Source organism: Numenius arquata, chromosome 1, assembly GCF_964106895.1.
Source record: "Numenius arquata chromosome 1, bNumArq3.hap1.1, whole genome shotgun sequence".
In the NCBI taxonomy this organism is placed as follows: domain Eukaryota; kingdom Metazoa; phylum Chordata; class Aves; order Charadriiformes; family Scolopacidae; genus Numenius; species Numenius arquata.
The window spans coordinates 139,563,621-139,589,808 of NC_133576.1; the positions used below are offsets into that span (position 1 = coordinate 139,563,621).

The window sequence follows — 26,188 nt, forward strand, 5'->3', positions numbered from 1 at the left end:
ACTTCAGAGTTCTCTTCTCTTGTGCTACAACTCATTTCAGGTTTCTCTTCGCACACTCTTCTGAACATCCTTCCCCTACCCAAGGCATTTCTCTCTATTTCCATTTTCAACACCAACTCTCCAGTCAATCTCTTTTTTTATCCCTCCCCTGAAACTTTGAACACTTTCCAGCCCAGCAGCTCCTCATTCTTTACTCACCTCTATTTCTTTGTCTTGGCCTGGTAACACAAAACTTCATCAGCCGTTCCTATAATCTCATTTTTTATGCCGTTCCACAGCTCTTCACCATTCATTTCTTCTTTCACCAGAGACAAAATTCCACACACACACACCAACTCCTTTGTTTTCTTTCCTGTATCTGGCTCTTTCCATCTGTGCTTATCGTAGATCTTCCTTCTTGACACTTTTTTGGTTGCTCTGAGCTTCAGTTAATGCCAGCTCTAACTTTAGCTCTGGAGGTAACTCTGTGCCAGAGGAAGCCTTCGACGGGCGTAGGAACATGCCCTGATTTACTGCAAACTCCCTCTGGAATTATCAATTCTCAGGCAATTCACTGAATCTTCAGAGGACGGGGACTATTCTGAGACCGAACTAGAGACTTGCTCATGAAAATAATCAGCAATTTCAGAGAGAGTTAAAAAGGTAAGCACAAGCATGGCTAAAGAAATATACCTATTTTAATTAAAGCATGCCTGCAGGTCATGGCAGCGCTCGTATCGCTTTGAGGATTATTTCTGCATATTAGAAAGATTTTTTGCATATGAGGATACCCCTACCAGCTGTAATTATATGACCGTACATAACTGGATTTTACTAAAAGTTCTGCTCTATGTTTCATTTAGTAGATTGTATATATTAATTTATATTACTGGTCTTTAGGTATACAGAAAATAGGTCGACAGAGGGACGAAAAGCATTTAGAATATGAAAATAGGTCCACAGAGACAATACTGCTTACTGAAGGGGGAACAAATCCAGCCTGCTGTAAGAGACCAACCCACAGTCTTGTTCCCATCACCTTTTTTCCACCCAAAATTCCCTTAACCGTGACCAGAAATCACATCACACACGGTGCTGCATACGCTCTCCCTCTCGGGAGCTTCTTGCCCCACCACACGTCACCGGGCATCCACCCACAACGGGACCCACACATAGATGCTCCCCTCTCTCCTCCTTTGCAATTACTTGACAAATCTTCTATTTATATAAACATATGTATTTATATAAAACTTATATTTTTAATATATATAGCCACTCTCTGAGCTACAGACAGGGGCTGGCACAGGACATGGCACCGGATATGCCCCTGCTCCAGATATTGTCCCCACAGCCCAGTGACACACGGGTTCTTACACTCTCAACAACTTCATTTTTCTCCCCAAAATTAATAGGTAAGAGTACAACTTAAAAAAAAAAAATAGAAAAGATACTGTGAATAATAAATTAGAACAAAATCTCCTTTGAAAATTAGATCCCAATAGCCCCTTTTTCTTATTCACATCATCATTATACATGTACCTGAGAGGATAGAAAACACATTTTTTTCCCCGTTTTTGGCATACAAACCCCCATATGATGAATTTAGCATATAATTAACATATGTTTGTCAACTCCTTGTTTCACTGTAGGCCTCTAGCCCAGTATTTTCTGTGCAGCTACACAGATAGCGCCACCATTCATTATTCAAAGGTTTCTGCTGCAAACCAAAGATGTCCCGGTAAATAACAGCTTTGGACTCATTACAAGATGAGCCATGTTTGAGTTCCCACTCGTTACAGGTAACTCAGTTATTCATTCTTAAAATATTTTTGCTCTTCGTGTATTATCGGGAGGTTGTGCGGAGAAAAATCTTCGCTCCAAGCCACGGGGAGAAGAGGAAAAAGAAAATTCATTGTAAATAATCAGCTGCTCCTGGGAGACAGAGACATTGCCGTGTGCCAAGTCAAATTAATCCCAGACACAAAGATGTGAATAAAGCTTTAAAAGTGAAGATAAAGCAGGGAAATTAAATAGATCACTCAGAGAAATAAAACTAACTTCATTCGGTACTGTATTTTACACGCTGGCCAATGTGTGCCTAAAATCCCAAGTTTCTCCAAAGGGAAAACGCTCTTCCCATGAATGCTTGGAAGCCGAAAAGAAGAGAGCACTTTACAGAGAGCCCGGAGAACGCAGATGGGCTTTCTAAAGTCTTGTTTTAAGCAAATGCATCAAGAGCAAAAAATTTCTGCGGAGAAAAGCCAACCAAATCTGGTTTTAAAAGATCTGAAAGAGAATCAGAACCAAAGTGAACTTCATTCATATTGAAATCAGCATTGCTAGATAATGGATTTTAAAAGAACAACTTTTATTTAGCCCAGGGCAAGCTTCAAATTTGCAGTCTGGTCTCATCTCGCCCCTCAAACCTCTCCCTTTATCGCGTTTTTCATTTTGCCTCTTTTATAGAAACGGTGAGTTTCTGAACACAAGCCGTCAAACGCGGCTCTGACGCGACTTAATTAACTTCTACAGGGGTGGGTCATTAGAAAACATTTATATATTGTTGCAAATTTACATAGCGCTGTACAAACACAGAAGGAAACAGATTTCCTACCTGGAAGCACTTAAAACACGAATAAAACCACCAATAACCCGGGGAATCAAGGGTGGCAGATGCAGAAATTACGGAGTGTTTTAGGGACACAGAAGAGGGTCACTGAAGGCAAAATAGTCAAGAAATCAAGGGAAATGAACTCAAAACAGAGACAAGTTAATACACAAGGGCACGTTGCTTTAGAACTCCAAAATCAAGCTTAATAACAGCAAAGGACAGAAACCGTAATACAGTAAAGGACAGAAAAACATTTGTACATAGAAGAAAAGCACAGGAATCTACATCAAATATTTCCCTGAATATGGAAAGTAAGTTTTTGTTCAAGTTATTTCAGTTCCCACATAAGGGATGTTAGTACTTCAACAACTGAAAAAGACATTCTCGCAGTAATAAAGAGAAATCAATCAAATCATACATAAAATACAAAAAAATGATCACCGAGAATGATGCTATCACACTGTGTCCCAAATGAGAACCTAATTTGTTTGCGAAAGAAAGACAAAAGGGCAAATTTAGGAATTAAAAGCAAATATAGAATAGAATCATAGAATTGTCCAGGTTGGAAGGGACCTTTCAGATCATCGAGTCCAACCATCAACCCAACACTGACAAACCACCACTAACCCATGTCCCTCAGCACCACGTCTGCCCGGCTTTGAAATATCTCCAGGGATGGTGACTCCACCACTGCCCTGGGCAGCCTCTGCCAAGGCTTGACAACCCTTTCAGTTTAAAAATTTTTCCTAATATCCAATCTGAACCTCCCCTCGAGCAACTTGAGGCCATTTCCTCTTCTCCCATTGCCTGTTCCTTGGGAGAAGAGACCGACACGCCCTGGCTACACCCTCCTTTCAGGGAGTTGGAGAGAGCGAGAAGGTCTCCCCTCAGCCTCCTTTTCTCCGGGCTCAACACCCCCAGCTCCCTCAGCCGCTCCTCACAAGACTTGTGCTCCAGACCCCTCACCAGCTCCGGTGCCCTTCTCTGGACACGCTCCAGCACCTCAAGGTCTTTCCTGTTGTGAGGGATCCAAAACTGGACACAGCCCTCAAGGTGGGTCCTCACCAGTGCACAGGACATGGGGACCATCACCTCCTGATGGTGTTCACCTCACCATGCTGTTCCTGATACAGGCCAGGACGCTGGTGGCCTTCTTGGCCACCTGGGCACACTGCTGGCTCATGTTCAGCCGACAGTTGACCAACACCCCCAGGTCCTTTTCTGCCAGGCAGCTCCAGCCACTCTGCCCCCAGCCTGTAGTGCTGCATAGGGTTGGTGTGACACAAGTGCAAGACCCGGCACTTGACCTTGTTGAACCTCAAGTAAGGTTCACCTATAGTGAGGGTTAAACTCAGGGAAGAGCTACATGAGACAGGACTGAAATCACACCGTATGCTTGAATAAAGCAAAAGAGGATTCACTGGAACCATTTGATATCCGATGAGTGGGGAAAAAGCCACAGAAATTACCAAAACCTGAATCAGCGATGGAAAAGCTTTCAGAAAAACCAAGGATCATAAAAACAAAGACTAAACCAACAGCCACCACCTAAATACATCCATCCATCCATCTATAAACCAACCTTAGCAGCAGCGTATGAAACAATTAATAAGTCCACGTGCAAGCAGGAATGATTAAAAAATCATAGAATCATTGAATTGTTTAGGTTGGAAGGGACCTTTAAGATCATCTAGTCCAACTATCAACCTAACTCTGATAAAAACCCATCACTAAATCATGTCACTAAGCATTATGTCAACCTGTCTTATAAATGTTCTGGCATCCTGTGATACCGATGTAAATGAGGGATAATTAGTGGGGTTAAATTGCTTCTCATCTTTAAAGAATATCCTAAAACCGCGCCTGATTTTTCCTCATTTATTTTTGCATCCCATCCTATTGCTTCTGTGAAATTGGATCACAAGCGGTACCGAGCTTATGAAAAAACACATAGACAAGGTCATCTTGACACGGCAGCTGCTCCGTGCATTGGGATTTTCATTACTATGAATATTTGGAAGTGTATCTGCACGTATAGGAGCAAATACATCTTTCCAGACACTCTGAAAGGCAGCGGCGACAGTTCTTCCTTTTGGTTTTCATTCCCCGCTCCCACAACGGGGAAATTTCTGGGCACGGAGCCAAATGATATTTAATTAAAATCTACTCCCGCTTTCGATTCTTCAGTAGCTTGGTTACCGGCTCCGTTGACCATTTATCCACTGAAAGGAATTTAATAAAAAAACCCTGGGTTTGTATTGTGTTTACAGAACCGGTGACGGTATAATTTTGAGCGTAGACACAGCTGACGGTGCAGGTTGCCCAAAAAAATCCTCAGAGAGGTAAAACATAGAAAAAGTAGAGATAGAAAAAGCCCCAATTCAATGGAATTATGTACATTAATGCTGTACAAATGGTATTTATTTTAGTTTACCATTTCACAGAGCCACAGAATGATATGGGGTTGGAAGGGACCTCTGGAGATCATCCAGACCAACCCCCTGCCAGAGCAGGTCCACCCAGAGCAGGTTGCACAGGAACGTGTCCAGGCGGGGTTTGAATGTCTCCAGAGAAGGAGACTCCACCACCTCTCTGGGCAGCCTCTTCCAGGGATCTGCCACCCTCACAGGAAAGAAGTTCCTCCTCAGGTTTAGATGGAACTTCCTATGTTCAAGTTTGTGCCCATTTCCTCTTCTCCTGTCCCTGGGCACCACTGGAAAAAGCCTGGCCCCATCCTCCTGACACCCACCCTTTAAGTATTTATAGGTGTTGATCAGTTCCCCCCTCAGTCTTCTCTTCTCCAGACTAAAAAGACCCAAGTTCCTCAGCCTTTCCTCATCAGAGAGATGCTCCAGGCCCCTCAGCATCCTCATAGCCTCTGCTGTACCCTCTCCAGCAGTTCCCTGTCCTTCTTGAACTGTGGAGCCCAGAATCAGAGAATTGATACCCAGAGAGGTGGGGGAGTCTCCTTCTCTGGAGACATTCAAACCCCACCTGGACACGTTCCTGTGCAACCTGCTCTGGGTGACCCTGCTCTGGCAGGGGTTGGACTGGATGATCTCCAGGGGTCCCTTCCAACCCCACATCATTCTATGATTCTGTAATGGAATTAACATCCCGCAGTGCTGATGACACACACTGATACCATCACCCGGCCGGGCTACTCTCGTGCTCACACCAAGGCTAAATTCCAGCGATGCTTCCTCAGCACGTCCTAAATCCTGCCCTGAATCATCCAGTATTTCATGGGCCTGAACCCGGATAAACTGTGAAAATAATCAGGGAGAAACTCTATCGCTCACGACATTAGAAATTGGTTGAAAGAGTAAATCTCTGTTTATTCCTGTTACACAGAACCCCGTGAGACTTGGAGTTGGTGGAATTTTACAGCTTGCTTAGTCTAAATGATTTTAGTGAAAAAAATGTCACCACCGTTTAGTGAAAAGTTTTGTAAACTGGAGAATATGTATGTTATTTTTAACTACAGCTTGTGACTCAAATTTAGCTACATTTAATACCTTAATTTGGAAGTTAAGCCTCACTTGAGTTCTGTGGGTTACCAAAAAGAGCACAAATATCAGGAACTGAAAACTATTTCAGAAGTTTTCTTTTTCAACATTTCTACCTTACAAGCTCTTTGTCTTAATTTCTTCTTAATGCCTCAGACACTGGGGGGGACGGGGAGGGGGGGGAAGGGGGTGGATATCCATCTTAGATAAGCCATATGAACTTGCAAAGCAACTAAGTTTTTTTAGGGGTGTTTTTTTAGATTCAAGAGCCCAACTGACCAACGCACAGCAACAACCCTTCTCTGGTTTCTCACCTTTTAAAGGAATTAAGCAGACACAGCAAAAGCCTGAAGGTCGCTGTGAAACAGATAACGGGTTACAAGATCCAAAGCAAAGGGATGGCGTAAGCTCCACTGGTGGACAGGACTTTGTGCTGGGACTCGGCTGGTACGTACGGTTATAAATGGTCTGCAGAAGGTGAGGAGCAAGAAGGTGACAACATCTGCTGACAACTGTTATTCCGAGCGGTAAAGTTAAAGGCTTGATTATCAAGAACTGGAAAAGGATTTTAATGAGATGGAGTCACAGGGTAGCAAAATGGAAATTAAATTCAATATAAACAAATGTAAAGAGATGCAAACAGGGAAAAAACCTAGTATGCTAGGTGGAACATCTCCATGCAGGGTCAGTATCATAGAATGCTTTGGGTTGGAAGCATTAAAGATCATCCAGTTCCAACCCCCTGCCATGGGCAGGGACACCTCCCACCAGACCAGGTTGCTCAAAGCCCCATCCAACCTGGCCTCGAACATCTCCACGGATGGGGCAGCCACAGCTTCTCTGGGCAACCTGGGCCAGGCTCTCACCACCCTCACAGCAAAGAATTTCTTCTCCAGATCTCATCTAAATCTCACCTCTTCACCAAGAAAAACAACTTGCCAGGAGGCAGAAATACTGCCTCGTACTTAGGCAATGCTTCTACTGATTAGATGATCAACACGTTTTGCTTCTGGTATTTTGATTTCATCAGCTTTCCTGGATGCTGAAACATCTTCACCACAGTGTGAACACCTGCAGGGTTCCCTGTCTCCGTTTGGTGTGGCCTCCTTGACACACCGTCTGTCCAACAGCCACGACATGTAGGTTGTATCTCATACTGGGAACGTAAGATCTGGCTCATATGCAAAGGACACCCATGGAAATGGTGAGTTGGGAACATCTTGCCATGCTACGCATCCTGAAGCGGTCCTCAAACATCAGCCCCAGCAGACCCAATGACTCATGTCACCCCACAGAGTTACGTGCTGGTTTTCACATAGCTCCGTTCCAGCCATCATCAGTGACAACCCTAAAAAATCAAGAGCTGTGAAGATTGAAGGGGCAATGCAGATCGCACGGGGAGAATCTCTGAAAATGCAGGTAGCCAAATCCATCAGTACAAGTGTAGAAGAGATGTCTTTTCAACCATGACCCAGAGCAGAGAGATTAATGGAGACAGCCTAAACAAGGACATCAAACACAGAAGGATAAGAGCAACTGATCCAAACGTTTTTCACCATTTGGAGTATTAGAGAGAAAATGAGAAGATATAATTTGCATTTTTGCTGAAATTTAGAAAAAAATATGCTCATCTGTCACGATGTCTGATACCATTATCGTCCCTTCCTTCAAGATGTTCAAACGGGCAATCAAAAAGGGTTTCGCTACGTCACTTTTTCCACTGCCATCAGTTACAGATAAAAAACAGCTCAAAAGAAACAAAAGGCTGAAAGAGAAGGAACCGAAACACTTCTCTTTACTCCAGGTTTTACAAAGCTATCTCCACGTATCAGAAGAGCTCGTTAAGCACCACGATTTCTTCTTGCAATCAAACCTTTTTATTTCTCTCTGGAGCCTACTGCAAGGGCGCGATGCTCCTCTCCGATTGAAGGCTTCCCTGAAGATGGCACTGCACGAGCGCCGGATGATGCAACAAATAAAGACCGTCTCAAAAGTATAGGTGTTAATGGCAAATTAATTAATTCTGCAGGATTAATGACAACCTCAGATTTACCAACAGCTCTAAGTTTTGCGTTCAAAACGTATTTTAAAGACTTCTGCCCTCCCTTCTCTCCCCCTGGTTTTTATACCTGGAAGAATACCTTTGTTGTTATACCAAATCTTGCACTGCTGGTGCAGAGCAAAAATGCTTATCTAGAGATAGCACAGGACCAAATAAATCCATTTATTAATAAAAAAATAAAAAAAGGGGACCAAACTTCTAAAACTCTGCAAGCTACAGGAAAATACATTTCATTGTTGTACAGTAAGCAAGCAAGTATGATTTATCCAATTCATAGAATCATAGAATGGTTTGGGTTGGAAGGGACCTTAAAGATCACCTAGTTCCAACCCCCCTGCCATGGGGAGGGACACCTCCCATTAGACTAGGTTGCTCAAAGCCCCATCCGTTCCATTTAATTATAAAGATATAAATATAAATAATTTATTCCATTTAATATTTCTATTTGGTATTATTTTCAAGAATTTCCAGGAAAGATAAAAGGGCAGCAAAACTCCCCAAACCTTCAGAGCCTTCAATAGATGTATTTAAATTTACTCTATAACAGAGCAACAAAGCAAACAGTCCTTGCCAGCTTAGAAACATAGAATCATAGAATGGTTTGGGTTTGAAGGGACTTTTAAAGGCCATCAAGTCCAACCCCCCTGCCATGGGCAGGGACATCTTCAACTAGATCAGGTTGCTCAGAGCCCCGTCCAACCTGGCCTTGAACCCCTCCAGGGATGGGGCAGCCACAGCTTCTCTGGGCAACCTGGGCCAGGGTGTCACCAAACTTCTCTAGACCTTTTGTGCAATCACAGCCTGTCAGCTTCCTAATTCTAGAAAGGAAGTTTCAAAACATGAAAAATGTATGTCCTCATCTCTTGAAGCTCCGTATGTACCCAATCAGCCAGTGAGACACATCTGAACAAACCGTGTGAGGCAGAACCTTTATGCAAACCTTAAAATATCTCGAGCTACTCAAAAGAGCAATTGAAAGAATACTACACAACTCATTTCTTTTGACTACCAAATTCCTAATATTTTAACTCTTTAGAAATAAAATCACAGAAGACAGAATGGTTGAGGTTGGAAGGGACCTTTGGAGATCATCTGGTCCAATCCCAGTCCTAAAAGTAACCTATAAAATATCAGAAATGTACTTTTCTTCAAAACAACTCTTGATGATGGCCAACTTAGAGCGAAAGAAGGGGATGGGAGAGGAGGTAGCCCAAGGCTTCCACCATTGAAAAAAGCTCTACTCTTAAGAAAACAAGCAAAAAATTCCCCAAAACCACCATTGTTGCCTTTATTTTCTGTGTAATTATTGCTACAAAGGAAATTAAATCAACTTTGAAGTTACGAACCCTTGTTTCTTTACTATTCAGAGGAAAAGGAGATTGTATTTTTACTGCAGATAATCAATAAGCTGACTATTTTTGGTTCTTTTTCAAAAAGTCTACCTCTCTAGGAGTGAGAAGTTCCATCTAAACATGAGGAGGATCTTCTTCACTTTGAGGGTGACAGAGCACTGGAACAGACTGCCCAGAGACGTGGTGGAGTCTCCTTCTCTGGAGACATTCCAAACCCACCTGGACAAGTTCCTGTGCAAGCCGCTCTAGGAGGACCTGCTTTGGCAGGGGGGTTGGACTAGATGACCTCCAGAGGTCCCTTCCAACCCCATATCATTCTGTGATTCTGCGAGTAAGCCATCAATATTAGTGAAAACCAGTTTTTGCAACGCAGGATTCTGTCTGTTTGGTGCAACTGGTACTAGGTGAGGCTGTGAAGTGATCCCTAAATCCCTCTTCCCAAGGAAAGCTGGTTGAGCCATCGCACTAATGTCTTGGATAGGACCTTCTGGTTCCTATCAAGAAACACCATTTTGGTTTTGCAGACTGAAAAAGGGAAGAGGGCAGATCTCACACAGCATTGAATTCCCTGAAAGAGCCCCGACTAAGAGCCACATCTCTATGAAAAAAAGTGACAGGATGTAGGTTTTGCAATGCCTTGGTATTTCTTAAAGATATTTCTAAGAACTCATGGTGCTGTCCTCATCCAAAAGCCTTCTGCATGAGACTTTCCAGAAGCTGCCTGCACCTAGATTCAAGTTTTTGTTGCTGTCAAGGTTATTATGACGGGGTGTTTGCGTTTGCTTCTAAATGGAGAAGACAAGATCTAATATGCTTTCTATAAAAGAATGATCAGAAATAAATACTTTGATAGATTGCCTGGAGAAGACAAGGCTCTGGGGAGACCTTCGAGCCCCTTCCAGTCCCTCAAGGGGGTCTACAGAAGAGACAGTGAGGGACTCTTGATGAGGGAGGGGAGCCATAGGAGGAGGGGGAAGGGTTTGACACTGAAAGAGGGGAGATTGAGATGAGATGTGGGGAAGAACTTCTTTCCTGTGAGGGTGGTGAGACCCTGGCCCAGGTTGCCCAGAGAAGCTGTGGCTGCCCCATCCCTGGAGGGGTTGAAGGCCAGGTTGGACGGGGCTTTGAGCAACCTGGTCTGGTGGGAGGTGTCCCTGCCCAGGGCAGGGGGCTGGGACTGGTTGGTCTTTAACGTCCCTTCCAATTCTAACCAGTCTATGATTCTATGATATATGAACTTCTATATGGAAAATCTAGCTTTGTTTTACAGGACTATAAACAGTTCTGGTTTCATCCATGTTCTGTCACAGCCTCCACAACCTGGATGAATTTATTCCGCTTTCTTCTTTACGTTTTTCTATCCATCTAACAGCAGCACGTGCTTATTTACAGCGTGTTTTCAAAACCACAGGCCTAATAATGAGCACATCAACCCCAAATTTCACTTTTCCCCCTCAATTTTCATCATAAAAGTTAAGTAATAAAATGTATCATCATTACACCTGATCACAGCTGTATATTTGAAAGCTCTTTTTAAAAAGAAGTATCTGTTTCTTCTTATCCAGGAGACATTTTTATGAATGGACAGAAGAATTAATCCTACATCCCCATCCCATCCCCAACCACATTTACTGGAGGGCATTCACACAGATGCTTTGCTCTACCTTAAGTGAACAGAAATTATCAGGAAAAATCAAAACAGAAAACCAAGACCAGACAGAAAATGTCTTTCAAGACACTACTATAAACAGAAGAAAAAAAAAAAAAGAAAGAAAATAATTTGATGGGAAAAATACAAATTTCTCGCTGGCCTATTTGGACAGACAATCAAAAAGCAAACACAGATGTACTTGGCATCCTGACCAGAAAGAAATCCAGGAAACCCAGGAGCTCACAAATTTCACATCTCAAAAAAAATGTAACCAGCCCTTCCTATTTTATTTTTTTTTTTTTTAAATTACCTCTTCACGGTTTGTGAAGGTAAAAAAAGCTTTGAGCCACATTTTTACACAATCAGCGCTAAGAAAACCAGCGCTGAGAATATTTTTCTTTTTTTTTTTTTTTTTTTTTCAGAAATCTGCAGGCTTCCTCCTACTCAATTAGTTTCTGTTTGCAACCAGTATGAAATATGCTTTTATTCTTGTTGAAAATATGACAAACTACCCTTTAACCGGCAAAAGACGATGTATCAAGGATATTGCTAGTGAAATGAATAGCTGTAAGAATATCTGTCAAGCAGAAAATACTGTCCCGTTGGAGCACTGGGTCCAGTTCTGGGCTCCCCAGTTCAAGAAGGACAGGGAACTGCTGGAGAGGGTACAGCAGAGGGCTACAAAGATGCTGAGGGGCCTGGAGCATCTCCCTTACGAGGAAAGGCTGAGGGACTTGAGGCTTTTTAGTCTGGAGAAGAGAAGACTGAGGGGGGATCTGATCAACACCTATAAATACTTAAAGGGTGGGTGTCAGGAGGATGGGGCCAGTCTTTTTCCAGTGGTGCCCAGGGACAGGACAAGAGGAAATGGGCACAAACTTGAATATAAGAAGTTCCATCTAAACCTGAGGAGGAACTTCTTCCCTGTGAGGGTGGCAGAGCCCTGGAAGAGGCTGCCCAGAGAGGTGGTGGAGTCTCCTTCTCTGGAGACATTCAAACCCCACCTGGACACGTTCCTGTGCAACCTGCTCTGGATGGACCTGCTTTGGGAGGGGGTTGGACTAGATGATCTCCAGAGGTCCCTTCCAACCCCGTAACATTCCATGATTCTGTGAGACTGACCTACAGTATGTTTTCACCATTTCACAGCTGTAATTATGTGATTCACTTGCTTACATGAATTTCATGTAATTAGAATGCATGGCATAACACAACTCCACATTTTGGCTTCAATTCAATATTGTACTCCAAGCACACGCTTACGTTGATCCAGATATTTTTTCACAGTAAAAGTTTTGTCGAATTTGTCTGCCCGAAATTCCATAAACTGGTTAAAACCTTTAAAACCTTTCACTTCAGTAGCAAAAAACTGTTGGTCTTACACTGAAATTTCACTGAATGCTCTAGACAATGCCTTAGGGAGGGGTTGTTATTATTAGTATTATTATTATTAATGTATTATGTGTATGTAATATTATTATTATATATGTATAATATATATATTAAGTATAACATATATATAACATACATATGTTATGGACAACATGTACATATATATGTATAACATATATATGTATAATAATATATATTATTATTATTATATATGTAATAATGTATTATTAATAAAGTCCTGTAGTGACAGGACAAGGGGTAATGGTTTTAAATTGGAAGAGGGGAGATTTAGATGAGATATTAGGAGGAAATTCTTTCCTGCGAGGGTGGTGAAGCACTGGAACAGGTTGCCCAGGGAAATTGTGGCTGCCCCATCCCTGGAAGTGTTTAAGGCCAGGCTGGATGGGGCTTGGAGCAACCTGCTCTAGTGGAGGTGTCCCTGCCCATGGCAGGGGGGTTGGAACTCCATGATCTTTAAGGTCCCTTCCAACTCTGACCATTCTATGATTCTATGATTCTAATAGGATTTTTTTATTATTATTTCAGTGATGGTGCCAATCCAGTAAACAAGAGGAGAACATCATCTATACGGACTGTACACCAGGCCACATATTTTTTCCAGAATCCGGCTGGACAACATGTTCCCTCATCAGTGTTGGGTTTTTATTTAAAAAAAAACCAAACAAAACACTATTATAGTTATATCTAAAAAAAAAAAAACAACCCAACAGCTCTAAACTGGCATCTTCAAGATCTTTGGCACTGCACTGACAACAAACTCGAGTACGAAGCTTTTAAGATAGTTATTTACATCTAAAACAACGTATGAAGGAATGACCCAGTTGAGGCGAGTTTCACCGCTGGCCACGAAGACCCGAAAATATATAATATTTAATGTTTCAGGCAACAGCAACTTTTTAATAAACCATCAGAAATAATCCCCTAGGATCTAAAAGCTGCTGCAAAACCTACTTTTTGTTCATGTTTTGCAGCAGTTCCTTTAAATATGGGCAAAGCACTTTATTTTTAAAGAAAAATTTACGTGTTACTGGTAAAGAATAAGATGTAAATGTTTCTCATCTATATATATATTCAATATACTGTGGTTTTATGCTAAAGCAGGCAAGGCAATGAGAGGGCTCCACAGCTGGAGCTCCAGAATGGACATGAAGAATAAGCCTCATCTCCATAACACTCGCGAGACACATCCTAGCCATTGACTTGTATATGTATAAGTATATTTATGTTATGTATTTCCCAAAGCCATTCAAAGAGCAGCATGCACTCGCTTGCCTAGTTCATATAGAGGGATTTCTTCGCTGTTAGCACATATTTGTCAGATTAGCAGCACATCTTTTATGACTTTGCAGCTGCCATTTGGACTCCTCTCCTGAGGAACCTTACGTTTCCCTTCTCCCTCCCTCTTTCTGGGCCAAACAGGCAGGACCGGCTGATAAAAGGCCTTTTATCTGTAGGAAGCTGAACAAGCCAACTACTGTGTACGTAGGGTCTTAGACTGAATAATCATTTATGGTAGATTTGACTTAAACATTCTCTCTCTGTGGGTTTCTTTTTTTTTAGCTGTCAACACATTCTGGTTTGTGGAGGTCTGAAAGCACAACTTCCAAGGCCGCAAAGGGGAAGAAGGGGGTATAGTTTTTAAAAATAGTTAAGAACACGTCTACTGTACCCTTTAAAAGTAATCCTCGGTCTAAGACAAACAGCTTTAGAAGCCAAGAAGGTCTGCCCAAGTTTACCTTCCATCCATCTAATAAACTGCTAAGTGTCAAGCGTAAAAACTGCATCACTGGGGTCAGGGTCTGCTCTAGGATGGGAAAGATGAGAGGCTGCTCCTGGAAAAATATGTTCGGAGACTTTATCCTCAGGAAAACGATGGTAACGAGCTGAGAAATACAAAACGAGTCATTTCTCAGAAATATCACTACTTAAAATACGGAGTCACACAGACAGAGTCCAAAATCACTAGTTACTGTGCAGAAGGTGCAATCAAATATTTCTTTAAGTCCACAGAAGAAAGGAATAACAACTCTTATAAATTACCTTTGTCTACCTAACATTTATAAACCCGCTGAACTAGTTGAATTTCAGAAGAATTAATCAGCTGAATTAACTAGCTGAACATCAGGATAAAACAAAGAATGAAGCTCTACATACCTTTATTTCTGCGTGGATTATTTTTTGTACACAAACATTTTCATTTTAATTACACTCTCCAGAGTATCATTCTCAGGCAATTCAGCGACTGCTGGTTTTCCCTAAATTACAGCCTTTTGATTGTAACAGAGAACGTGCTCATTAGGTAAAGAAACAGTGTTACGCTGGAATAGAAAAGATATTTATTTTTTTTTAAATTGATGGCTCCAGAATAAATGCAGGGCTGAGAAAGCACATAAATGCAAATAGAAGACAAAAGAAAGCTGAAAGACAAACGGCTTTAGACTTGTCTACACCGTGCTAGAAAAGACGAGGAAGGGATGAAGGTGAATATAAGAAGTTCCACCTAAACATGAGGAGGAACTTCTTCACTTTGAGGGTGGCAGAGCCCTGGAAGAGGCTGCCCAGAGAGGTGGTGGAGTCTCCTTCTCTGGAGACGTTCAAAACCCGCCTGGACACGTTCCTGTGCAACCTGCTCTGGGTGGACCTGCTCTGGTGGGGGGTTGGACTGGATGATCTCCAGAGGTCCCTTCCAACCCCCAGCATTTTGTGATTCTGTGTAAACTGTATGCCTTGCCTTAATGGTAATTTTTCACATTTTAAAATATTACTAAGTGTATCCCACTCTCTTCTCCCAAGTCGTTCCTAAGGTTCAAAAGAAACAGGTACAAAATCTTTGTATTATGGAGGAGACATAAAGCCAGACTTAAATATCTCTGAGACGAATATGTGATGTGGATGAGGGATACTGGTATGGAAAGCCAGGAAATAAAGAAGAGCTTTTGTCTTGTAAATCCAGGGCAAGATAACGTAAAAAAGGAACACAAATAGAGGTGGAAAAGACCAGGCAAGGTATTACTGGTATGTGCTGGTGACTCAGTGCTGGTGCTGCTACTACTTTGGAGGCCCAAAGTTTCCACTCGGTTTATTTTTAAAAGCCCTGAGTTGTGACCAGCCTGCCCTCTTAAATCACGGGAAAGAGAAAAGCAGATATTGGGAAGGATGACGGTTTGGATTGAATGGGTCAGAAAAAAAAGCCGAAACGTTGATGCAGTTAGGAAAAAAACCCACCCAAATACACACAACCTCCAGGAGAGAAACCGGCGGTGCCGCAGAAACAGCTCACAGATAGCTCCGCAGACTGAAAAATACACTGTCTGGTTCAGGAAAACTGAAAGACCAAGTAAAAACCAACAGGTTTTTAAGAATAAAGTTTTTCATCTGAAAATAGAGCCACTTACACGTATCAAAATTCCAGGCAGTGGATGCTTGCGAGCGCGGTAATTGGAAAGAAAAATAACAGCTAAAAGCAGGCGAAGAGAAATTCTTCTTGCATCAGTTCAGCAAAAAAATGTAGTTTCTTTATGAAGGGCTTTCTTTGTAGAAATAGCGTAATTCTAAGCTGAGCAACGCCTTTATAAGGAACTAGATGTTTTCACTGAAAATAGAAGCTGACAGTCCACCTCTGTTCTTAGAGAAATATTATTTTAACCTAAAGAATTCCCTAAAAGCTGTAGCAGATAGCTTAGCATTTTTAAAAGGCTGCCTTTTAAAATTCTTTTTAAATGGACAACTATTTCAGTGTAAAGCATTTTACTCTTTCTCTAGCAGAAGAGAACAGGCAGCGAGACAAGACCTAAATCAGATACCTGACTTTTTTTCCCCCCCGCTTTTAAGCGCTGACATGTGTTTCTCGGAGAAGAAAAAGTACAACAACGATTGAATGCAAAATCTACATAAAAAGAAAAGGTCACCGATAATATTGTTTGGAATGTCACACATGGACCCATAGTCTTTGTTCCACGCAAAGTATATTATATTAAATGTTAAACGGACATTTAATATAGAGAATTCTAAAGAGCTTCTTGTTTTGCGGTAAAAAGGGAAACGTGCAGTAAGAGGTTGAACTGTGACAAGTGCAGAATAGTATCAATAATCCCATTATAACACCTGATTTGTCAAACTTGTCTCTACAAGTTATTCTAAAATCCACAATAGTCTTCTTAACCATTTATGAAATGGAGCAGATCACGTCTTTGTAGCGTTCACGGCCACTGATTCTCCATGCTTTGTCGGAAAGAATGGCATGAATAGCTACTAAGTCCTTCCACTTCATTTTCTTCAACCTCTTATTGATATCCCAGTGGCTTGAATGGTGTCCAACTATAGGAAAATATAATACAAAGGTAGTATCAAGCAGGTGTTTTCTTTCTGGAAGCAGTAAGTTCTGTTGCTGTATTATCCAGCGTCGTGGCTTAACGGACCACGGTCATCAATATGTATGATGTCCCCATCGGGCAGTGGCCGGGAAGCGAGTACGGATCCTCTCCCCAAAACCAGAACCTCTGTCCAGCCGAGATTTAAGACAAAGCAACAAAAGGGTCCAGGCTCCAGGTGTATCCGAAATCACGTGTGTACACACATTCCACACCAAACAGGAGATTTTTCAGGAAAGTGGCAAGGAATAAAGACACTTATTTAGAGTGATTACTCACAAATAAATACATATTTCTCATAATCCAGGTTGAAAAACAGGTTTTCCTCTTAGTTTGTACCTTAACTGAACGAATCCAAAGCTCTTTTAGAGATCACCACGGATTATCCAGAAGAAATATCATAAACTAAATGATGATATAGAATAAAGAAAACTTATTTTGTCTCTAAATAACATTACATCTCAACATGAGGAGGAACTTCTTTCCTGGGAGGGTGGCAGAGCCCTGGAAGAGGCTGCCCAGAGAGGTGGTGGAGTCTCCGTCTCTGGAGACATTCAAACCCCGCCTGGACACGTTCCTGTGCAACCTGCTCTGGGTGGACCTGCTCTGGCAGGGGGTTGGACTAGATGATCTCCAGAGGTCCCTTCCAACCCCATGTCATTTTGTGATTCTGGGATTCAGTTGAGTTTTCAAAGCTCAAGGCCCTCTTAGTATTCTGGGCTTTCATCAACTAAGGACAAGAAAAATCAGCAATGGAGTAAGTAACCAAGAGGACAAAACAGTGAGCAAAAAGAATTTGAGTCGCTTGGAAAATTAGGAAAGTTCAAACAAAACATTTTCCTCAGGCTTGCATCAAGCACACACATAGTAAAGTGCTTCAGGACAAGAGGAAATGGCCTCAAGTTGCACCAGGGGAGGTTTAGGATGGATATTAGAAAAAATTTCTACACCAAAAGGGTTGTCAAGCCTTGGAAGAGGCTGCCCAGGGCAGTGGTGGAGTCACCATCCCTGGAGGGATTTAAAAGCTGGTCAGACGTGGTGGTGAGGGACATGGGTTAGCGGTGGTTTGGTCAGTGTTGGGTTGACAGTTGGACTCCATGGTCTGAAAGGTCCCTTCCAACCTAGAACATTCTATGATTCTATGGTTCAAGGAGTATCAGACCCACTGGAGCTGGGAGGTGGAGAACAAGAACTGTCACAGGTTGTCCTGTGCTTCAAGTGCTGGCGGTGACACAGATGCCAACCAGAGACATCACCTCCCAGAAAGCACCAGCTACTTGTGAAGGCTCTTCATCCTCTCTAGTTCCTTGGGTTAATAGAAGAGCATACTTTTTTCCTCCCAGAAACCTGCTCAGGTTTTAATATTTTTATTCACGACGCAGGAAGGAGTCTACAGAAAGCAGCACAGCGTGTTTACAAGCAAACCTGCCCAACACGGTTTTCTACGACAGATGGGATCAACCAGAGGAAGATGCCAAAGCGGGAGGAACAGAGGAGCCTCACAGCCCCTAAGTACACACGAGGGAATATCGCTTAGTGCAGGAATAGGCCTGAACGGCTCCGGCATTTTTGCGTTTGGATCCGGAGGTTTCTTGGATACAGCTTTTCCCCTCCCCCAAGTCGCTTGTGCCAACAAGGCTTAAGGGAGTAACATCCAAAAATAAAGTCAAACGTGGGTGACTGACTTTTCCTATAGAAAGTCCTACAAGGGGAGCAACCTGCTCTAGTCGGAGGTGTCCCTGCCCACGGTAGGGGGGTTGGAACTCGATGATCTTTAAGGTCCCTTCCTAACCATTCTATGATTCTATTTCAGTAGCTGTTATCCCTGTACAGGTAAGAAATGAACTCTCCTAAATCAAAGAAGTGCCGTATTCACGCATGGGAAAGAGGTGAAGCTGGATAAAGGCCCTGCAGAACATCTCCCTCCAGGCTCCGATGGCGAGACCACAGCTCTGGCTTGGGAAGAGAACATTCCCCAGTGCCGTTGGGTTTCATATTCAGTTAAAAACCTCATTGAAATATTATTAAAATGCTGTGCAATACCACTGATAAAACACAATGAAGCTACCTCAGTCCTCCTGACATACTTTGGAGTAACGCAGATGGAGCATCTCAAGCCTCCGGGATGACTTCACGCAGGCAGCGTGAGCCAGGCTTTCTAAAGAGACCAGTAAAGATACTGAAAATCTCAAGAGAAGGATTATATGGAGAAAATTCAGAAATTTAAAGTTGGTTCTGTTGTGGTTTTTTTTTTTTTTAAGAATTTTTTTGCCTGTCTTTTAAAATAGCAAGGATAAAGCTAACACCTGCAGACAGGCAGCGAGCTCATTTATGGGAAAAGATTTCACTCTGATTTTTTCTTGATGTTTCCTATAGAAAGTCTGAAAATCCAATAAATACGCAGACGGATTTCAAAGCTAATTTGCTGTCTTCCAAATTAACCGCTATCAAGTACATCCAGATATAGCCATCATTCACCTCGCTGCCCAGTAGGGAAATTTCTACATAGTCTTACTCATTTACTACAAGCGGAAGTTTTTTCTGCAGAGAAACCGCGGAACGACAGCCAAGTTTCTTCAAAAGATAAGCCTGAGAAAAAAAAAAAAACCAACAAACTAGTTTCTCCGTGTGTGCTAATTACCAACTGAAACCCCTCCTCACACGATCCGGACTACAGAAGTCAAAGCTCTTAATTCCCTAAAAGGTAAAGTATGCCTAAGTCTTAAAAATATATCTTCTCCACCCTCCCAAAAGCTGATTTTACGGGTATTTTTTAAATTACTGCTTGATTACAGAAGTCATCAATTTCAGCCATAAAACAACAACAAGACAAACGACTGAAATATTACAGAAATACTCTAGAGAGAGATTTACCGCAGCAGTAAATCTAATACCATCCTCAAAGGAAGAAAGAAATCATTTAAGTTCACCGGTGAACAAAACGGGCTACTGAGCAGCCAACCCGCGGCTGCTGCTTGTTTGTCCCCAAGTCAGGGGACCCACCCTTAAAGTCTACAATCCCTTCCTGCTCTTGGTTAAGTCCACAATAACCTTCTTTATCCTTTGGGCTGCAAAAAAAAACCCACCTCGTTCTGTGCAGACGACAGGTTATGAACTAAGCTGCTTGTTGGATTTTCAAGGCAGGTACCTCCGGTTTATTTTCCTGACGCCTCAGGGGTTTGCTTGCTGCTGAGTCAGAGGGAAGACTTCGTTTCACCCTGAAGTTTTATTTTTTTAATTTTTAATTCCAAACCTGGCTTTAAGGTTGCGTTTTGCCACGTGGGATTTCTGATTCAACGTGGGCGACTTCATGTCTGGGATGTCCCACTCCTGGGACTGTTTAGTCTGAGGAAGAGGAGGCTGAGGGGAGACCTCATCACTCTCTACAACTACTTGAAAGGACACTGTAGAGAGGTCGGTGCTGGTCTCTTCACACAGGTAATTAATGACAGAACGAGAGGGAATGGCTTCAAGCTCCAACAGGGTAGGTTTAGACTGAACATTAGGAAAGAATTTTTCACAGGAAGAGTGGTCGGGCGTTGGAACAGGCTGCCCAGGGAGGGGGTTCAGTCACCATCCCTGGATGTGTTTAAGAGCCGTTTAGATGTGGTGTTGGGGGATATGGTATAGGGGAGAACTTTGTAGAGTAGGGTAGATGGTTGGACTCGATGATCCCAAGGGTCTCTTCCAACCTGGACGATTCTATGATTCTATGTTCGATGCCGAAATGAGCTCTGGAGCTGCACGGATGCTGCTGTTCCCACCGGGGGGTCTGCCATCCTCCTGCCCTTACAGTCAATACTGCAACGTTGCAATAAAGCAATACAATATATTTTCAAGAGACGTACTTTACCCAGCACCTTTTCCTTCTTGAAAGATTCTGCTTTTACTGTAAGTGGAGGAATCTGATTTTCAAGTTGGCTGTGATCTACACTACCGGCCACCGTACCTCTTCCCAATGCGCCACCACAGGTACTTCACAAATAAATACTTGTATAGGGCTCCTCCTCTATTAACCTCTAAACATTTTATCAGGCAAAAGAAGAAAAATTATTGGAATTATATCGCTGAAGCAAAAGCTGCATTAATTGCCCAAGGCTTCTGTTTAAAAAAAATTCTAAAAAATAAATAAATATTCAAAAAAACAGGGATCTATTTCCCATTCTATCAAAAAGACCCGTATTACGTTGGCTAAAATTCACTCTATTTCCCTAATTCCTCGTTAGGAAAACAGTATCACTTTTCCAGGCTTCACAGGATAAGGATGAATCAGGTAACATTTGCAAAGCGTTGGACTACGCGGTAAAAAATAGCAAAGAAAAAAAACCCCAAACCATTAGCCACAGCACAAGTTAGTAAGACATGGGGGGAAAATCTCTGATTTTCACCCTTAGAGTTTTAATCCATTGAAAAATTAATTAACAAGTCACTATATCTTAAGTAAAGCATCCCAGCATCCTTGTCAGAAGGTGGTAAATGAAACAGCTTCTATCTTCTGATTTTAAGCAATGGAAAACTGATACAGTAAGGAAAAAAAAATAAACTATGCAATTATTTGGGCACTGTAGCCCATAAATATTATTTAGATATGTAAAATACATTATATATTATATTTATTTATTGTATATGGGTTTTACATATAAAGAATAAGTCAGTCTGTGTGTGTGAAGAATAGAATCATAGAATCATCTGGGCAGGAAGGGACCTCCAAAGGTCATCTAGTCTGACCCCCCCCTCAGTCAGCAGGGACACCCCCAACTAGACCAGGTTGCCCAGGGCCTCGTCGAGCCTTACCTTGAATGTCTCCAGGGAAGGGGCATCAACCACCTCCCTGGGCAACCTATTCCAGTGCTCCACCACCCTCATAGTAAAGAACTTTTTCCTAATGTCTAATCTAAATCTGCTTTTTTCCAGTTTAAAGCCATTACCCCTTGTTCTGTCATTGCCGGCCTTTGTAAACAGACTGTCTCCAGCCTTCCTGGAGGCTCCCTTCAGATATTGGAAGGCTGCTATGAGGTGTCCCCGGAGCCTCCTCTTCTCCAGGCTGAACAACCCCAGCTCCCTCAGTCTGTCCTCGTAGCAGAGGTGCTCCAACCCCCTGATCATTTTGGTGGCCCTCCGCTGGACCCGCTCCATCAGGTCCATGTCCTTTCTATATTGAGGGCTCCAGACCTGCACACAGTACTCCAGGTGAGGTCTCACCAGAGCAGAGTAAAGTGGCAGAATCACCTCTCTGGATCTGCTGGCAACACTTCTTTTGATGCAGCCCAGGATGGGATTGGCCTTCTGGGCTGCGAGAGCACATTGCCTGCTCATGTCCAGCTTCTTGTCCATCAGCACCCCCAAGTCCCTTTCCTCAGGGCTGCTTTCTAATACCTCATCCCCCAGGCTGTATTGATAGCCAGGATTGTTCCAGCCCAGGTGCAGAATCCTGCACTTGCTTTTGTTGAACCTCATGAGGTTTACTTGAGCCCACCTCTCCAGCCTGTCCAGATCCCTCTGGATGACATCCCGTCCCTCTGGTGTATCGACAAGACCACACAGCTTGGTGTCGTCCGCAATCTTGCTGATGGTGGACTCCATCCCTCTGTCTATATCGTTGACAAAAATGTTGAACAGTACCGGTCCCAGCACAGACCCTTGAGGGACACCACTTGTCAAATATACACCATACACTTATATATACACAAAAAATGCTACTGGAATATTGCGATTTTCTCGAAAATAAGCTTTCTGCTTCGGCACCCACTTCATCTTATTTTCAGGCTGCTCTCTCGATTATTGTCACTGATAAAAACACCACCAAAGGACGCGTTTGCACTTCACTCCGAGCCGCCAAGAGGAACGTCTGGGTATAAACCACGCTACCTTTTCGTTTCTCCATATTTTAAAACGTTTTAACTGTATCAAGTTTCCCAGACAGAGCAATCTACACCCAGTGATGCAGATCCCAGGTAAGATAATTGTTCGTACCGAGCACAGCCATCTCCTCGATGTTAATTTGACCTCCAGAAATAACGAGACAGGAACAAAAATCCTAATAATTAGCACCTTTTCTTTTTTTAAACCTGAACAGACACTTCTACTCGCACCTCAGTTCATACCGAAAGCTCTCGCATCGCTCACAGAATGGACTTTCCTACCTTTTTTTCTACGTTATCAACGAGGCACCACAATTACCAACTAATTAGCATGCCCTGAAACGAGTAGCAGGTTTCACAGCTCAAGCTCTCGGAGGTTACCTGCACGTTGATGACCCGGAGTCACGTTTTACCCTGAAACGACGACAGCTAAATATCGAGGCAAACAAAAGCGTGACAAAACCAGCAGGTCGCGGGAGGTGATTCCACCCCTCTACTCTGTGCTCGTGAGACCCCACCTGGAATACCGTGTCCAGCTTTGGAGTCCTCAACACAGGAAGGACATGGACCTGTTGGAACGGGTCCAGTGGAGGGCCACGAAGATGATCAGAGGGCTGGAGCACCTCCCCTATGAAGACAGGCTGAGAGAGCTGGGGTTGTTCAGCCTGGAGAAGAGAAGGTTCCGGGGACACCTCATAGCAGCCTTCCAATATCTGAAGGGAGCCTCCAGGAGAGCCGGAGAGGGACTCTTTGTCAGGAGCTGTAGTGACAGGACAAGGGGTAATGGTTTTAAATTGGAAGAGGGGAGATTTAGATGAGATATTAGGAGGAAATTCTTTCCTGTGAGGGTGGTGAAGCACTGGAACAGGTTGCCCAGGGAAGTTGTGGCTGCCCCATCCCTGGAAGTGTTTAAGGCCAGGCTGGATGGGGCTTTGGGCAACCTGCTCTAGAGGAGGTGTCCCTAGTGGAGGTGTCCCTAGTGGAGGTGTCCTTTGATCAGACACTGGACAGGGCTGCCCAGGGAGGGGGTTGAGTCACCATCCCTGAATGTGTTTAAGAGTCGCTTAGATGTGGTGTTGGGGGATATGGTGTAGGGAAAAATTTTGTAGAGTAGGGAAGATGGTTGGACTCCATGATCCCAAGGGTCTTTTCCAACCTGAATGATTCTATGATTCTATGAACTGGATGATCTTTAAGCTCCCTTCCAACTCTAACCATTCTATGATTCTATAAAACACGACAAGGAAGGTCATCTGTGTGTTCCCAGCACGACTGCTGTTGAGTTAAAAGTGTTAAATAATATTTAAAAGTACAGCGGAGACGTAATTATGACCCCCAAAAATACCATTTTACCTACTTAACATGTTAAGTAAAACAGTTTTTTACTATGTAGCAGCAAAAACACACATTTACCAAGTTCTGCTTCCACCTAACACAAGAATATTCTCAGCCACTGATTTCAGCTGGCTTATTAATCGAGGAGAACAGCTAATAATAAATTGCAATTTAAACGCTATTACTAGAAATACTGTCAATGGGAGATGAGAGCCTTTCTATACTCTCAATTCAGAACATTAAGGTAAGCCTTTAAGTGTGTATTAAATAATGCAGCACCGAAAATCCAAGCGAAACAGCCGAGTGCGTATTCCCAACAGATCTAGAAAGGACCCCAGAACTGCAGTCCCAGGGCTGACACGGCAGCTATCTCTCCCATTTATACCACGGCACAGCCTAGAAAAACCAGTAAAGAACCCACTGGAGGCAGACAACAAGCCAAAAAAAAAAAAAAAAAAAAACCAGCTCGAAAAAATTTCGACGGCAACAGGTACAAAACGGTGAAAAGAACTCAGTTAAAAAACCCCCTCGATAAAATAAGACACGGGGCAATTTACACACAGATCCTATAATTCGTCACAACGTATTCAAGCCACTTACCACGTAATTAGAGATAAATTATAAACACCGATCCACGGTGTTTCACCAGCTTTTTACCAGGTTCTCCTGCTCCAAATAAAAGCTCTCCGTGTACAGACGCCTGGTACCCAAGTGCAGAGCATCAGCACCCGACTGTTTTTTTAAACCAACAAAGCATTCAGTTCTGGGAAACTTAATTTTCACTGTCCACCCTTCCACTTCTTTCAGCTTGCGAAAAACATCCTAAATTAGAATATTCCAACTTCCCCAAGGTGACAAAAGGCGTTTGGACAGAATCTGGGAAAAGATTTAGAAATCTTGCTTTAGAAACTAAATACTGAGAATTCCCAGTTCCCCTTTATAACCGGTTTTAAAGGGATCTCCTACCGTGGATGAATACAACTTCCCATTTATTTTGATTTTGATTCTCTCACCGAAAAGGCTTTATGGGAAAATTTTATTACCAGCTTCAAAAAAAAAACAGAAATCCTTTTACAGGCCCAAGAAGAAACATCCCAACATTGTTCTTGAACCGAGCACTTCTCAGCAACCCGAGGAAGCGACGCCACAAGCCTCCATTCATCTAAGGGTCCATTCAATGAATCCCAAACGACGCAGCTGTATTGCTGGAAAGTTGGTTGGTTGGTTTTTTGTTTTTTTTTTTAAATGCGAGTATCTGAAAGCCTCAGTTGTTAAGACTGAAGAATCTGAGAATGTAATTATTTTTCCAACTTATCGAGACTCTTCCCTAAACGCAGCGACCGCTGCAAGTGCCTCTGCATATGAAAAACATTCCCGGCGGAGAACGGATAAATGTATTAAGAATTGATCTTAAATTCTCTACAATGTCATTACAAAAATCGATAAAGAAAACATACCTTTAATCAGAGTTTCATCAGGCATCGATTGGCTCTATCATTGAAAAATTGCTGTATTTAATCAAATTAAGTGCAGCTGCCGATGCAATCAATGCAAGTTCATGTACCATGAAAGAATTGGAGCACCAGGAACTGCCGACCCTTACAGCACCATTATGAGCATTTGGATTAAATTCAGTACAAATTTCACTTAATTTACTGTTTTCAGCCAAGTTTTGAGTTGAGACCACATGCTGAAAAAAATCCAGAACTAGAAAACGCGTACATTTTCATTTTGATGTCCCAACATCAACTACTGTAACATCAGGCACATCCCCACTTGTATTTATTCTATATTGAGCTCCACAAGCTCTCCCCACTTGCATTTTATTCTACCTTTTAATCTATTTTAAAATAAATTACTGTGTTTTTAATCTGTTGTACTTGGACTTAAGCTCCAAGAGCCTTCACTGTAAATTAAGCAGGCAGCTGCCCCTTATTAGATGCTTTCTAATTTTGGAACAAAGGAGAAAAAAAAAAAAAAAAAAACCAAAATAAAATCAATCCTCCCTCCTTTTCTCAAAAAACAAATCAAAATTCATCCCACTC

At 42.6% G+C, this 26,188-nt stretch overlaps 1 protein-coding gene across 1 annotated transcript in view; it reads right to left on the bottom strand.

Annotated features, from left to right (window-relative positions):
- Positions 1-26,188, bottom strand: part of FCHSD2 (FCH and double SH3 domains 2) — a 210,679-nt gene that overhangs the window by 139,034 nt on the left and 45,457 nt on the right. The gene's annotated exons all lie outside the window — the stretch shown is intronic.